Genomic DNA, 13033 nt, shown 5'->3' with positions numbered 1-13033 from the left:
CTCTCTTCTCTCTCGCGTAGTAGTCCCTTTTACCGAACACGTTTGCTCTCTCGCCTCTTGCCAACCGCGGCAACGACTCTTACAACGAGCCGAACGGCAATCTGTCTCTTGACGTGTGATAAATCAATCCTCCTCGCGGACGTGCGAGACACGATCAGGGGCCTTCGCGCGTTTACCGCGTGCACGCACACCTCCAAGTGGCGCATAGCAGCTTACGCGGACTTAGACAGATCTACCTGATACGTACACGCGTACGTGTGTAATGGAAAAAAAGTGTTTCTATGAGGAGTACCGGTCAATGTCCAAGGAACGATCTAATGGGACGGAACGAATGACGAATGATGGTTTCTACATTGTCGCGGTTCGAATTAAAAATTAAACGATCATCCTGCCAAGCTACGATTTAATTAATATATCCTCGACGATTAAAAGACACTCTAGAAATAGGAATCTGCTCGTTTTTCTTTCGTAAGGAACGTTCGATACTCTCGGAGGTGAGAGAGAGAAACTTCTATCTATCGATATAGAGACGTTAGAAACAACCGTCCTCCCACGCATCGAACAGAACCGACCGAACAGGCGCGTGTTTCTTCGTTGAACAACGTGAAATTCTAGATTTTATGAACTAGTCGCCGTGGACGGCATACGATAGGATTGATAGGACGGATAGGGGTATATCTTGGCCGAACCCAAGGATTATGATTCCTTCCTCGTTCACTGAGGGATAATTTCGACCAACTCGTACTGTAATTAAATAATAGCTATCTCCTTTCGTGACTTTGGACTATCAGTCTCGTTGAATCTAATATGGACGGATCGTCGCTTCCTTATGTTCGTCGACCTCATTATCGCAGCGGGACACCGGGAAGAAACGACGAAATAAGACACGAAATTTCTGTGTCTTATTTTTCTCCTCCCTCATCTTAGTAGAGGATCTTCACGGGTCTCGATCGATCAGATTATCCGTTCGTTGGATCTACGAATTCATCCAATCAACGATCACCGTTAGAGACGATCAGTCAACGAGCATTCGCGAAGACTCTTCGACTATCGAAGCGAGCGAGTAACGAGGCACGTGAGCGCACGCACCCATATGTATATACACGCATCAACAAGAATCTCCTGGACGATCGCACGTACCTACTTACTTACTCGGCATCGAGCATCCTGAGTTCTGACGTAGTTGCCAAGGAGAGGCAAGGGAGTTGGTGATCGCTCAATCATGCGTGCCAGGTGCCGACGATAATTCGTGCTCCGATGGATGCAATCGAGCGCGAGGTCGCAAAGCCTGCTCTCTCTCTCTCTCTCTCTCTCTCTCTCTCTCTCTCTCTCCCTCTCTCTCTCTCTCTCTCTCTCTCCCTCTCTCTCTCTTTCTGTTACTCCTGCGCACAGATTGCGCAAGAGCATCTTTGCTGTCGTCTTATGCAGACGATGGTGGCAGCGATCGACCACCATAGATAAGTCGATGCCACCGGTAGTTCCTCCTTCGTTCAACATTTTGTTATTAGCTGAGAGGGAGACAACGAGAGCCGGCTTTAGGCCGATAGCATTATCTACGTTGCGAAAGCTACAAGTTGCAAAATACAGCAACTTCTCGACATTATAGAGTCAATCCTAGTCGTCGATAATGAATATCTTGTTCGTCGTTGCGACCGTCGTTCGCGATCTCGACGTATGAGTTTGTTAACTGGACGTATCACTTAATAAATCATAAATTCACTCGAAATCTCACCATGTAATTCGATTAATCGATTTTTAACAGCGCCTACGACGTTTAAACAGGATTGACGCTTTTACGGAGATTCTTACCGTAGCTCGCACGAAAGGCGAAAAAGATGAAATAAAGAAATCCGGTGGATCGAGTTGCCTCGACACGAAGGAAGCAAGAGGGAGGCGTTAACGATCGGCATCCACGCGTACACTCGAAGGCGAAGATAACTAAAGACGAATTCATTGCCGGCCGTGCCGGAGAGTCACGTATCTCGTGCGTTCGACAACGACGACGCGCTCTCCGGACCACCTCGCAAATTAAATCGCAAGAACGAGCCGGCAAACTGAGGTCCCGCGGACCAAGAAGGGAAAGAGGAGAGCGATAGGCGAGGATATATCGTCCGTCGTAGCTCGCTCTCTCGCGTGTTCCCTTGGCGATTTGTGCGCCAAGCAGGTACGCCGATATGCACCATTGATCCGCTGCCAAGGATCATTAGTTCGAAAACATCCAAGGTACTCTTTCCTCCCCTATCGCCGGAATGGCCTAATAATCGTAGCTTTTATATTATTACGTGCCGTTAACGGACGGCTAATTTTATTAATCGTACGGAGACTCGTTCGGAGGTTTCGTTGAATTTAATGATTCGATCGTAGGTACGTTTCTTTGATCGAGAAACTGGCTTTAGCTGATTAACACGACCTTCGTTCGTTTCTTTTCCAGTCGGATTGATTCTCGAAGGAATCGAGGATGGAGGAGAGAAGAGAAATAGAGAGGATGGGCCGTATTACACATCGACAAGCGTATACACGCTCGTTTCGAGATCGGTCGTGCGTCTGGGCTATGCTCGGAGGACGATAGAGATACGGACTGGGTTGCGTAGCCCTTCGAGAGGAGCGTACGTAGAAGTCTCCTCTTATCGGCACGGTGCAAATTATAGAAGGCATAAGGGGCCGAACAGGCATATCGCGGACGAACCGCGCGATCCAGGCGTCGCGCGAGCAATGCATATTCAAAGGACCCCCTGGGCCCGCTACCACCGTAGCCACCGTGGAGTCAGGATCAACGATGCGACAACAATCAGCGAAACAAACCCACTTATGATCAACAAGAGTATACGTTAGTCGGCGGAGCCTCTTGCGGACAACTTGTCCGCTGAATATTCATGAACCACCTCCGTCCTCCGTAGTTGCACCGTCGAAGGAAGCGAAGCGGGTTAATGGACGGACCGAAAGAAAGGAAGAAAGAAAGAAAGAAAGAAAGAAAGAAAGAAAGAAAGAAAGGGTCAGTTCATTGCGATAGAATTCATTCGCCCTGCGTACGCGGAAGGACAATTTATAAAGATAAAGCCTCTCCCGCCCTCCCAAATTCAAACTATCTCGCCGTCTCTTCTCCTCGCCGAGAGGGATTCGTCCGTCCGTGTATTAATTCCGTCTCGAATAAAAACACGATTCATCATCAGGAATTTCATCTCAATTATATCTAGGCTGCTCGACTAGGTATTCGTCGTCGTTCGAGCCACTCGTGTAATTTCTATCAGTCCGTCGACCGGAAAGATGTGTCTTTAGAGACGGCGATTCGATCGAGGATAATGCATTTTTCTATGCTTGCTCGTGTGGAAAAGGAATTTTCTAATGGAATATATTTTTTTCGTCGGAGGGACTGTTAGTTATTAATGAACTGTCCGTTACGTTACAATATAACTCGGACCTCCTGCGACCTCTACATTACGCTTTTACCGATACTCCTCGCGAGATTTTTCATTCTCTTTCGATATCGGCGTACGTGTTACGTGTAAGCGGCATATCGAACTTTTTTCTCATGCTCTCGGATTCGATACGTTTGAATTTTTCGAAAGAAACGCCGCGTTGCACAATCTGAGCGAACGTTTCGCGCTCGCCTAATTCATTCCGGCGTCCACCTTCATTTATCAGATAGTATCGTACTAAACGGTACATTCGATCTTACGACCGCGTCGAGCGTTACTCGTCGAGGAAAGGAAAAGAGGCTGCACGCGAGATTGGATTCGCTATCTGGTTCGACCCGCGGAGTTTACCGGTCCTCGTAATGCTTAACGCTGGAAGGATCGCATGATGCGCCAGGCTGGTTTCGTTGTCAATTAATTATAGGTATCTATCTTTCGGCGGATAGCCATCTCGTAGATTGCTCCTTCGAGTAGACCACGTCGTCTATACTTTTAACGTACTATCTTCTCTCCTTGCGTGCTGGATATTTAAATTTTATTCGCATAAATCAAAAAACTCGTACGATCTTAATGGTATAAATTTCGAAAGGAATCCTATCATATTTCTTTTCTTTTCTTTTTCTTTTTTTTTTTTCGACAACTCCGTCCCTGTTAAAATCTTTATCAAGACTTCTCATAATTAACGTCGCTGATAAATAACACCTCTTGTAATTAGTTGTCGGTGGTGATTGGAACGAAAAAAAAAAAAAAAAAGAAAAAATAAACAGGGAAAAAAGAGAGGAAGGGGAAGGAAAAATCACAGAAATATAAGTACCTAGGTACGGTATATCATTGGGAATATCGTCCTTAACAGGAAGAGCCATAGCTATCGAGGGAACGACATGAACTCGTAATCGAGGACTCTCTCCCTCTCTCTTTGTGGAATCCAAACGGATCACCTATTTCCCGCGATCTCTCTCGCATCATAGATTTATGACACGGTACTCGCTATCCCGCATTTCTATAATCGGAAGCCATTGGTAACACCTCGATATCGTAGTCCGGATCGCGCGAAACTGGCGCCAGGTCTCCTTCTCGGAGTAGCTCGGCGCCGATTAGCCTTATAATGAGAGAAAAGCATAGTTAATGTGGTCAAGGAACGAGCGTACGTGCATTACACATTTTCACGATTGCTCTTTTTTCTTCTTTTATTTCACAGGGGATGCTGCACGATGGCTAACACAACGTATGTTAATTAAAAGCGGACTCAAAGATTTTTAATTCACGACGGCTTCCCGTAATCTGCAGTATATCATAGAGCGTTTCCGAGAAATTAGATTACCGAGATGGGAACTCGCGATCACGAACGTAAACTTGAGAAAATATGCTATTACGCGTTCGCGGATGAATAAACGCGAGGAGGCCACCGTGGTAGATCGAACGAAAATGCAGATGGACGGGGAGAGAAAGAAATTGAAGGGAATAGGTAGGGTCAGGGGGATAGGCAGAAGGCGCGTACAACGAGGAGATAACGAAGAGAGAAGAAGAGAAACACAGGTATCTCTTGGAGGGCGTACGACCGCCCGGAGTATCGAGAGAGAGAGAGAGAGAGAGAGAGAAAGGGATAGAGAGATAGAGAAGCGGCTAAGGCGCGGCTGAGTGCATAAAACTGCAAAAATAAGCAACCTGCTCGCAATAGGCGCGTCCCCACGCACGTTTTCTCGCACACGCGATCTCTGCTTACGCGGCTTGGCTCAGGTGAAGCGGTTTGGACCGAGCGAGCGAACGAGAGAGAGAGAGAGAGAGAGAGAGAGAGAGAAAGAGAATAAGAGCGAGCACGCACGCATAAACGTGACTCGCCACAGCACGGCGAGATGTATCCTGTGGGGTATTCTCCTTCGCACATAAGAAACATATCGCTAGCTTATGCTACTAATGAGCTTCACGGTTAGTTCTTACCTATGTTACCTCGTGAAAGTCTATACAGTATTTTGAGAGGACTTCCTCGAACGGTTCTGCATGAATTTTTCTTATCATAATGGAGTATCATCGTCGAGATAATCCAAACATTGACGTTGCGATTCTTACAACTATTCTTCCCTTCGTCGTTACGCGTGCGGGTGATCAACGTCAGTTCTTGAGAGATCTCGATCTGTAAGACTGACCAGAGGGAAAGTTTATCCGGTTCAGCACGCGACGGAACTTATCTTCTCTAGTGGCCCCGCGCCTGCGTAATCGCAAGCGTAAGAGTCGTTAGCGGGCCTTTCGTACGAGCTCGGTCATAGGAATACATCTTGACGAATAATAGACGTCTCCATGGAGAGCCGTTAATACCAAAGAAACACGAAGGAGTTTAAGGAACGCATCGATCCAACCGGACGTTTCTTCGAAGTCTCGTCTCGAGGGAGAGTCGACTCGATCGAGATCCTCAAGAGATCTACGAGACTCCTCGGTCTTTCGTCGCAATTACCTGGCATAGTACGTACTACAAATCGATCGTAGCGATTCGCGGATCGAAGATATCAGCAGGGACCCATAGCCCGGATCACGAACGTGGAGGCGCGATCTATGACCGTCGGTCACGCCAGCCTATCGCTCTTCAGCACTTAATTACCCCCCAGTCGATGAAGATCGGGGTGGTCCGTGATTTTTTTCTCTTTTCCATCTCTCTCTTTCTCTCTCTCTCTCTCTCTCTCTCTCTCTCTCTTTCTAGCATCTCTTCGGTGTTTTGCCCGAGTTTATGCCAGATCGTAACCGATTATCGATACGAATGTCACATACTATTTTATTTTTTTCCATCCTTTCTAGTTTATAATCACATTCAGCGACGATTCAAGAGGTTCTTGGTAAAAGTTAAATAACTAGTATTTTCACTTTTGAAAGTTGCATCTTCTACCGAGAAAGAGAAAGAGAGAGAGAGAGAGAGAGAGAGAGAGAGAGAGAGGGAGAGATCGCACGTAAAGATGTATGTCGCGTGTTCTTCGTTCTACCGTCACGTTCGGAAACCATTTCGCGTTTAATATCTTCTCGAGTGCTCGTCTCGTACGTGGGAGAACGTACATAGGAACTCGAGCACGCGATTAAGATCCACCGATCTTCCTTTGCTCGTTCTCTTGCAAAAATCTTCGTTATCCAAGTTGCAAAACGTAACTAGACGCGCGTACCTCGTTCGTTCTCGTCCGCAAATCAACGTTTCACGCGATATTCTTGCAAATAGAGATCGTCCGGTATGCGTATGTAGGAAAACACGGTGATATAGGTAAGAGGATCGAATATGTATGTAAACGTGTGTATGTGTAATATGCGCATATAGATACTGCGGAATGGCAGACGGCAGTAGAGACTAACAACCGTCATAAAGGCTGCGATTCCTCTCTACGTAAGTCCAACGATCATAACAGTACAAGCGAGACGAGTATACAATGCGAAACGCTCCTCGTGTCTCGGGTGTCTCCTCGTAGTCGTCGTAGTCGTTCTTTCGTTCTCGTGCTTCTCGACTCGGATCGTTTCCACGCTCGTTCTTCTTATAAGGATGACGACACGAGACGAAGAGGAGGACCAGGAAGAAGAGGTTGAGGGTAGCTCGGAGTACGGCGCCAGCTTGCGTCGAATCCATGCTTTCAACTTGAACCTAAAGGAGAAGTAGGAGAGTGAAGAAGAAAAGATAAAAAAAAAGAGAGAGAGAGAGAGAGAGAGTAGGGCGGACAGACACATCCGTGACTAATCTTTCACGGTGAGGAGTCCTGCGAGTGCGCGCGTCCCGGTATCGTGAAGTTCTTGAATTATTGCCCTGTTATCTCGGCTCGTTGCTCTCCGTGGGAGGGGCGGGACCCCCTTCTAGATCCAGTTTCATGAAAGGCACCGACTCTCGCGGTTTCGTTCTTCCTCTTTCTTTCTCTTCCTCACGTTCACGAAAGAGAGAGAGAGAGAGAGAGAGAGAGAGAGAGAGAGAGAAAGAGGACACGGCGCGTTTCTCTAGTTCTAATCTGTCGGCCATTAGTTAGGCGGTTATGATGCCGAGTAGAAGAGGGATGCAGGACGTTCGCTCGGTCGCGCGCGCGCGCGCTCGCGCACACGTTCATGCGGCGGCCTTTTACTCGGGAAGGGGTATATGATGCGAAGCACGTTGCCCGTGTCGCCGTTTGTCCCGCCGTTCTGAGGCACCGAGACCACCCTGAAAGCTGCAGCTAAAGAGAGAGAGAGAGAGAGAGAGAGAGAGAGAGAGAGGAAGAACCCACAGCAACCTGCCTTCCTCGAGCCGTTCCTTGCCGTCTTTTTCTTTTCTGCTACCGACTCTTTCTCCCTTCGATATACTTTGGAACATCTTCCGGTGGAGAAATTCGGTTGAGGATCCTCCGAATCTCGACTGTATCGACTTGTTCTTTTCAGAACGATTCGCTTGCCCTTGCATGGCCTCCGTCCGTAACTTATGCCTCCACCTCGTGACCCCTCGAACTTCTTCGTGGCTTTTACCTTTCCTTGCTCGTATCTACCCTTTATCGTGCTATATCTACCGTAGCTCTTACTGGCAGGTGCACGCTTTAATATTTTTCACAAATTATTTTCTTTTTTTTTTCCTCCTTCAGCAGGAAGAAGAAGAAGAAGAAGAAGAAGAAGAAAGGAAATCAACGATCGCCTGGTAACGCGATTATTAGCAACGCCAAGAAAAGTCGATTCAAAAGAGCATACGGTTAATCAGAGAGAAAATATAAATCCACGCACGAAACTAATTGCTCGTACCTGTTCGACAAAGGGGTAACTCGTCGAGGCCGCGCCAATAAACACGTCCCGCTATCTTCTCTCCTTTTTTCTTTTGCTCCTCGCTTCATCTCCACCTTTCCTCCTCCCGCGTGTCGCGCCAAGTGGAAGGGCTGGCTACTTCAGGAGAGAGGCAGGGGGTCTTGAGTTATTTATCCGCGGAAGGGTCTATTAATTTCGAGCCAATAATAACTCGAACTCGTCGTACTAATTAATATATGAGCACCATCGGCTTGGCAAGGCCCAAGCAGGTTCGTCTTCGCCGTGAGTGTATCTTAAGGACTCGCTCGTCGTCCGTCCTTCTTTCTCTTTCTCACTCTCTTTCTCTCTCACTCACACTCATCGCATCGGCAAAGCGATGATGGAGGATCGGTCCCGCCGACAAAGATACCGCGACATGAGCCATGCGCTCTCGTTGCACGAAACTCGATCGACTCTCTCTCTCTCTCTCTCTCTCTCTCCGTCCTCCTCTTCCTTCTCCTCCTTGTCTCTCTTCTTACCCTTATATCTGCTTCCTTCGAACTCCGATGGAGATCTTTATAGGCGTGTCACTTCGATAAAAACGTTAAGTATCGACGTGCGGCCTACGGCTTCTGCCAAAAAGCGTCGAACCGACGACGAAGGAACGACGGAAATACGATGTCGTTCTGACAGCATCGTAAAAAGATTTTTTTTCAATGGCCGAGAGCATTAAGAGGAACTCTCTCATTCACTATCTCACTCTCCCTCTCTCTCTCTCTCTCTCTCTCTCTCTCGCTCGCTCGCTCGCTCGCTCGCTCGCTGTCCTTTCTCTCCTTCGTGCTTTACATACTCGTCTTGCACGAAATTCACTCGCGAAACGTTTCTGTTTTCCTTTTTTGCTTCACGATGATGTGATACGTAAGTATTTACCAGCCTCTTACACGGCTAATAAATAGTAGATTCTTTCGTAAACAATAATCTCTTTCCCGTGTACCGTGTAGTATCATTACGTTAGAAAACAAACAAAGTTCACCGTACGATCGTGTCGAGACACATCGTTTAGCGTGACACCTCGAAGAAGGTCACGTACGAGTCAGTCTAGCGGTAATGCTCGTAGAGTCAAGACGCAAGAGTTAACACTCTATCTAATTCTATTCCCTCTGAATCTTTATACATACTCGGTTGGGTTCTATGTGTCTTCTATACATACGTCGTAGAAACGGTTAAGAGAAGTCAAGGGAATTGGTACCGCTGAGTAAGTAAAGTTTCTTCGTGTATACGAGGAGAGAACACGTGCAAGAACGATTTCGCGAACGATCGGTCGAACTCACGAGAAGTCGTCGAGCGGATCGGCGAGGCCGATCGGTCGGGTGCTTCGACGCGTGACCTCGCGGCCAGTTATCGGGTTCCTTGGAAGAAGCTTGCTGAATATGTAAGAACCTGGTATAGGCAAAGAAGACGAAGAAGAAGAAGAGGAGAAGGAAGAGGAGGAGGAGGACGGATTTCCTTCGTAGGAGTGCCGATGTCACGGGCCCGTGCCACGAGAACCACGAGAGCACGGAGGATCGAGAAGTTAGTTAGCTCGTTTACGGTCTCCGTAGTTTTCTCCTTCTCTTCCTTACTCTATCTATCTTTTTCGCGGAACAGTGGTAGTACGAGGCACGTGTGTCTTCGCCCGAGTACTCGTCAGATCGATTTGCACCACGAAGATTAGAATGAAAAGGGGACAACGACTTTGATCGTATCGTATGGAGAATAAGAGCGAACGTTGGAATAGAGATGTCACGAAAGTATATTGCACGAAAGGGAGAGAGAGAGAGAGAGAGAGAGAGAGAGAGCGCTGATCTATTCCATTAGATTATATTTACCTACGCTTTTCTCGAAATTGTACGTTTGTATAAGAAAAGAGAGAAAAAAAAAATGTGTAAAATTGATAAATATAATATCCCCTGAACGAGGGTCGTTCGACTCGCTTATCGCCTTGATTCATGCATATACCACGAGCACGTGGTATATGGAGTTAATACTGGGCGTAGTCTTGGCCATTGTGCCGTGACAGACGCTCGATTGTCCCTATTAATAAAAGGGGGCTACGCGGTATCCTCTCTGATATCCTCGAGTGCTCTCGTTTCCTGACTTGCCCACATACTCGACTATGTGCTCAGCACCTACCGAGCTTCTCCTCGCTTCGTCTCCTTAAAAACTTCCTTCGCCGGCTTTCCGCGCGCGTAACGACACCGGAAAGGTGCGGAGAGCTACGCGAAGAACCCTTCCGAAGGTTCACGACTTTGATGGTCACGGTCAATCGCTACCACGCCCGTCCGATTTACTTGAAAATTTACACTCGTAACATCGAGAGCGTGAATTTAAGAAAGTACCTCTTAAAGTGGGGTTTATTAGTTTTTATTAAATATCCCATTTAATTGGATCGTCATTATATTTTCCTTTTATGTATACCTACATATGTAGAATCTCTATTCGTGTAAACTCTTAAACGTTCGAACATCGACATTTTTATTATTCCAGATTAAATCGTAAATATTTTGATCTCGAGCCTAATTTGGCCATTGACTTGGCTCCATTCGGATCAGCCGTAGAAATGATTTCATCCAAGGAATATATTATAACCTGACGGTGTCGTACGTCGGCGTTATTTGGACACGGTCCGCGACGCGATTGCGAGTCGTGTTGAACCCGTCGTGACCTATAGAGACGCCTACGTTTCGCTTCGTAACAAAGAGAGGCGCTGTGTTTCTTTTCCAACGTCCACCCACGTTGAAATGAAAGAGAAAAAGAAAAAAAAGAAAGAAAATAAGCGCGCAGGTGGTAGCGAACCCGAGCAACTTTCCTAAATCTCTTCGTTTAAGGTACTTTGTTCCCTTGATACAAAACGAGAAGAAGAAACGAGACAAGATTTTAAATAAACGTTGGTACGTTTCTTCATTTTTAATACGATCGAATCTCTCGCATTCGAGAACTTTCAGTTGATCTTCGATGATCGTTCGCCAACGAAGAAGTCGTTTTGGAAAAGCATCAGGCGCGAGAGAAATACTATTCACGCCTTACATAACTTCGATATAACGATAGAGAATTTTTGACGATGCTCGGGCCACCTCGAAGTATCGCACTAAACTTAAAGTCGAGCTCTCGCTCTCGCTCTGGCTCGCATCGTGATATGAAACTCGGAATATGGAACGATAAAATGCGATCGCCTAGTTGAAGCACGTCGTAAAGTAACATAGAAACGTCCCGGTTCGAGCCGAGTTTACGACTCGCGGCGTGCGATGCAAGGTCGGAAACGTGCGACGATACGATGCTCTTTGTAAATTTAAATCAGCGATTCTAGGTGTGCGATCCTTCCTCGATCATCGAACAAGGACACAGGGAAAGGATTGGAAAACGACGAAGTCATTCTTCGAACGATGACGAAACGCGCTTCGATCGTAGAATCCTTTTGTCTCTACCAACGTAATCTATTTAATTTACGATCGATGCGATTGAGAATTTCATGCGTCATAAATCGAATTTGACTCGTTATCCTCTCAAGGACAACGGGGATACGAAGATTCAAACGAACGAAAGTCGAGACGCGGAAGATGTAACGACGACGCCAGGAGGAGTTGTCCTTCTTATTCTTACTTTCTTTTTTTACTTTTTTTTTCTTCTTCTTTTCTTCTTCCCGTTCTGTTTAACATTCGCGATGATATCTGGACAAAGTCTCGAAGGGGACTCGACGACGAACTGTCGCACGATATGGGCGCGGTCAAAAAGGTTTTGGGACATGCTAAGTACGAATTCACGTTACGCTAAACAGGTGCATTTTCACGAGTCGCAAAGCTTTATACCTTTTTTTTTTTCTTTTTTTTTTTTTTTTTTTTTTTTGAAATCATTCGAGAAATAATTATCGATTGAAAGTATACGTACAAGAGGTGACGAAGAAGACGTAGTAAGGAAAGCGTGTCATTGACATTCGACCCAACCGACAGACCCGCCGAAATAATTTCATTTGAGATTCCGCCTCGTCGTCCAGCTCATACGTGCGAGTATTTTCCACCCCGGGGGGTTTGGATCTTTACCCTTCGAGGTATCTCTTTCTCAAGATATGCCTCGATGATAAAACTACGAAAACATGACGTTCGCGAGACCTGTTACATTTCAGAAGGAGATGCGTCGGGTATCACGAGAGAATGCCGTCGTGCATTCGTCGTATTTCGTCTTGAAGATGTTGTCTCTTAACAACATCTCGTTTCAATTTTCCCTCGAAAACGTACAAATTTCATACGTATTTTCTTACATTTTAGACGCCTTATACTGTAGGATATTCTATCAACAATGCGATTTGTTCGAAAAAAAAAAAAAGAAAGAAAAAAAAATTGGAATCGTTGGTTAAGCAAATAAATTTACTCCGGCGAAACGATAAATCGATTAACTCGATACATTCCTATGGTTTATGGTAGGAGCTGCAACGCGGAAGCCCCGCTAGTCGGACCGCGTTAATACTGAAAATTTAATGGAAACGTCAGAATCGTGATAGGATAGATCGCTGAAGAATGGAGAGAATCTAGTAGCCGTCGGGTGCTGTTCCTCGCATAGATTCTCATCGAGCTTCTTTCCTCGCTTTGCTCGCTATTCCCTAGGTATATATATCGTAGGTAAAACCTCGTGCTCTTCCTTCAGACTCAGCTGCTTCAACACCCGAAGCAATGAATTACCGTGAATACTATTTCCCAGCGGAACCGTAAAAGTAAAAAAAAAAAAGAAAAAAAGAAAAGAAAAACAGAAAAAATATATGTATGTTACGTGGAAGAAAAGAGAAACGATTTGCGCGCATTAAAATGGATTTTCTCGTTCTCCTCCAACATCGTGAACGCATGTATCGTGCGTATCAAAGTTAATTGAATGATCGATTCAATCGCATATCT

General features: G+C 46.1%; 1 long non-coding RNA gene across 2 annotated transcripts in view; it reads left to right on the top strand.

The window, feature by feature from the left end:
• The window catches only part of LOC124952649, a 30355-nt gene extending 20449 nt beyond the window's left edge, over positions 1-9906 (top strand). For both annotated transcript variants that reach the window (XR_007101963.1, XR_007101962.1), the window contains one exon: positions 7979-9906. This is a non-coding gene — a long non-coding RNA (uncharacterized LOC124952649). The remainder of the gene's footprint in view (positions 1-7978) is intronic.
• The last annotated feature ends 3127 nt before the right edge of the window (positions 9907-13033 follow it).

This window comes from Vespa velutina, chromosome 10 (assembly GCF_912470025.1).
Source record: "Vespa velutina chromosome 10, iVesVel2.1, whole genome shotgun sequence".
In the NCBI taxonomy this organism is placed as follows: domain Eukaryota; kingdom Metazoa; phylum Arthropoda; class Insecta; order Hymenoptera; family Vespidae; genus Vespa; species Vespa velutina.
The sequence above is the reverse complement of the archived record's forward strand: the minus strand, read 5'-3'. Positions and strand labels throughout refer to the sequence as shown.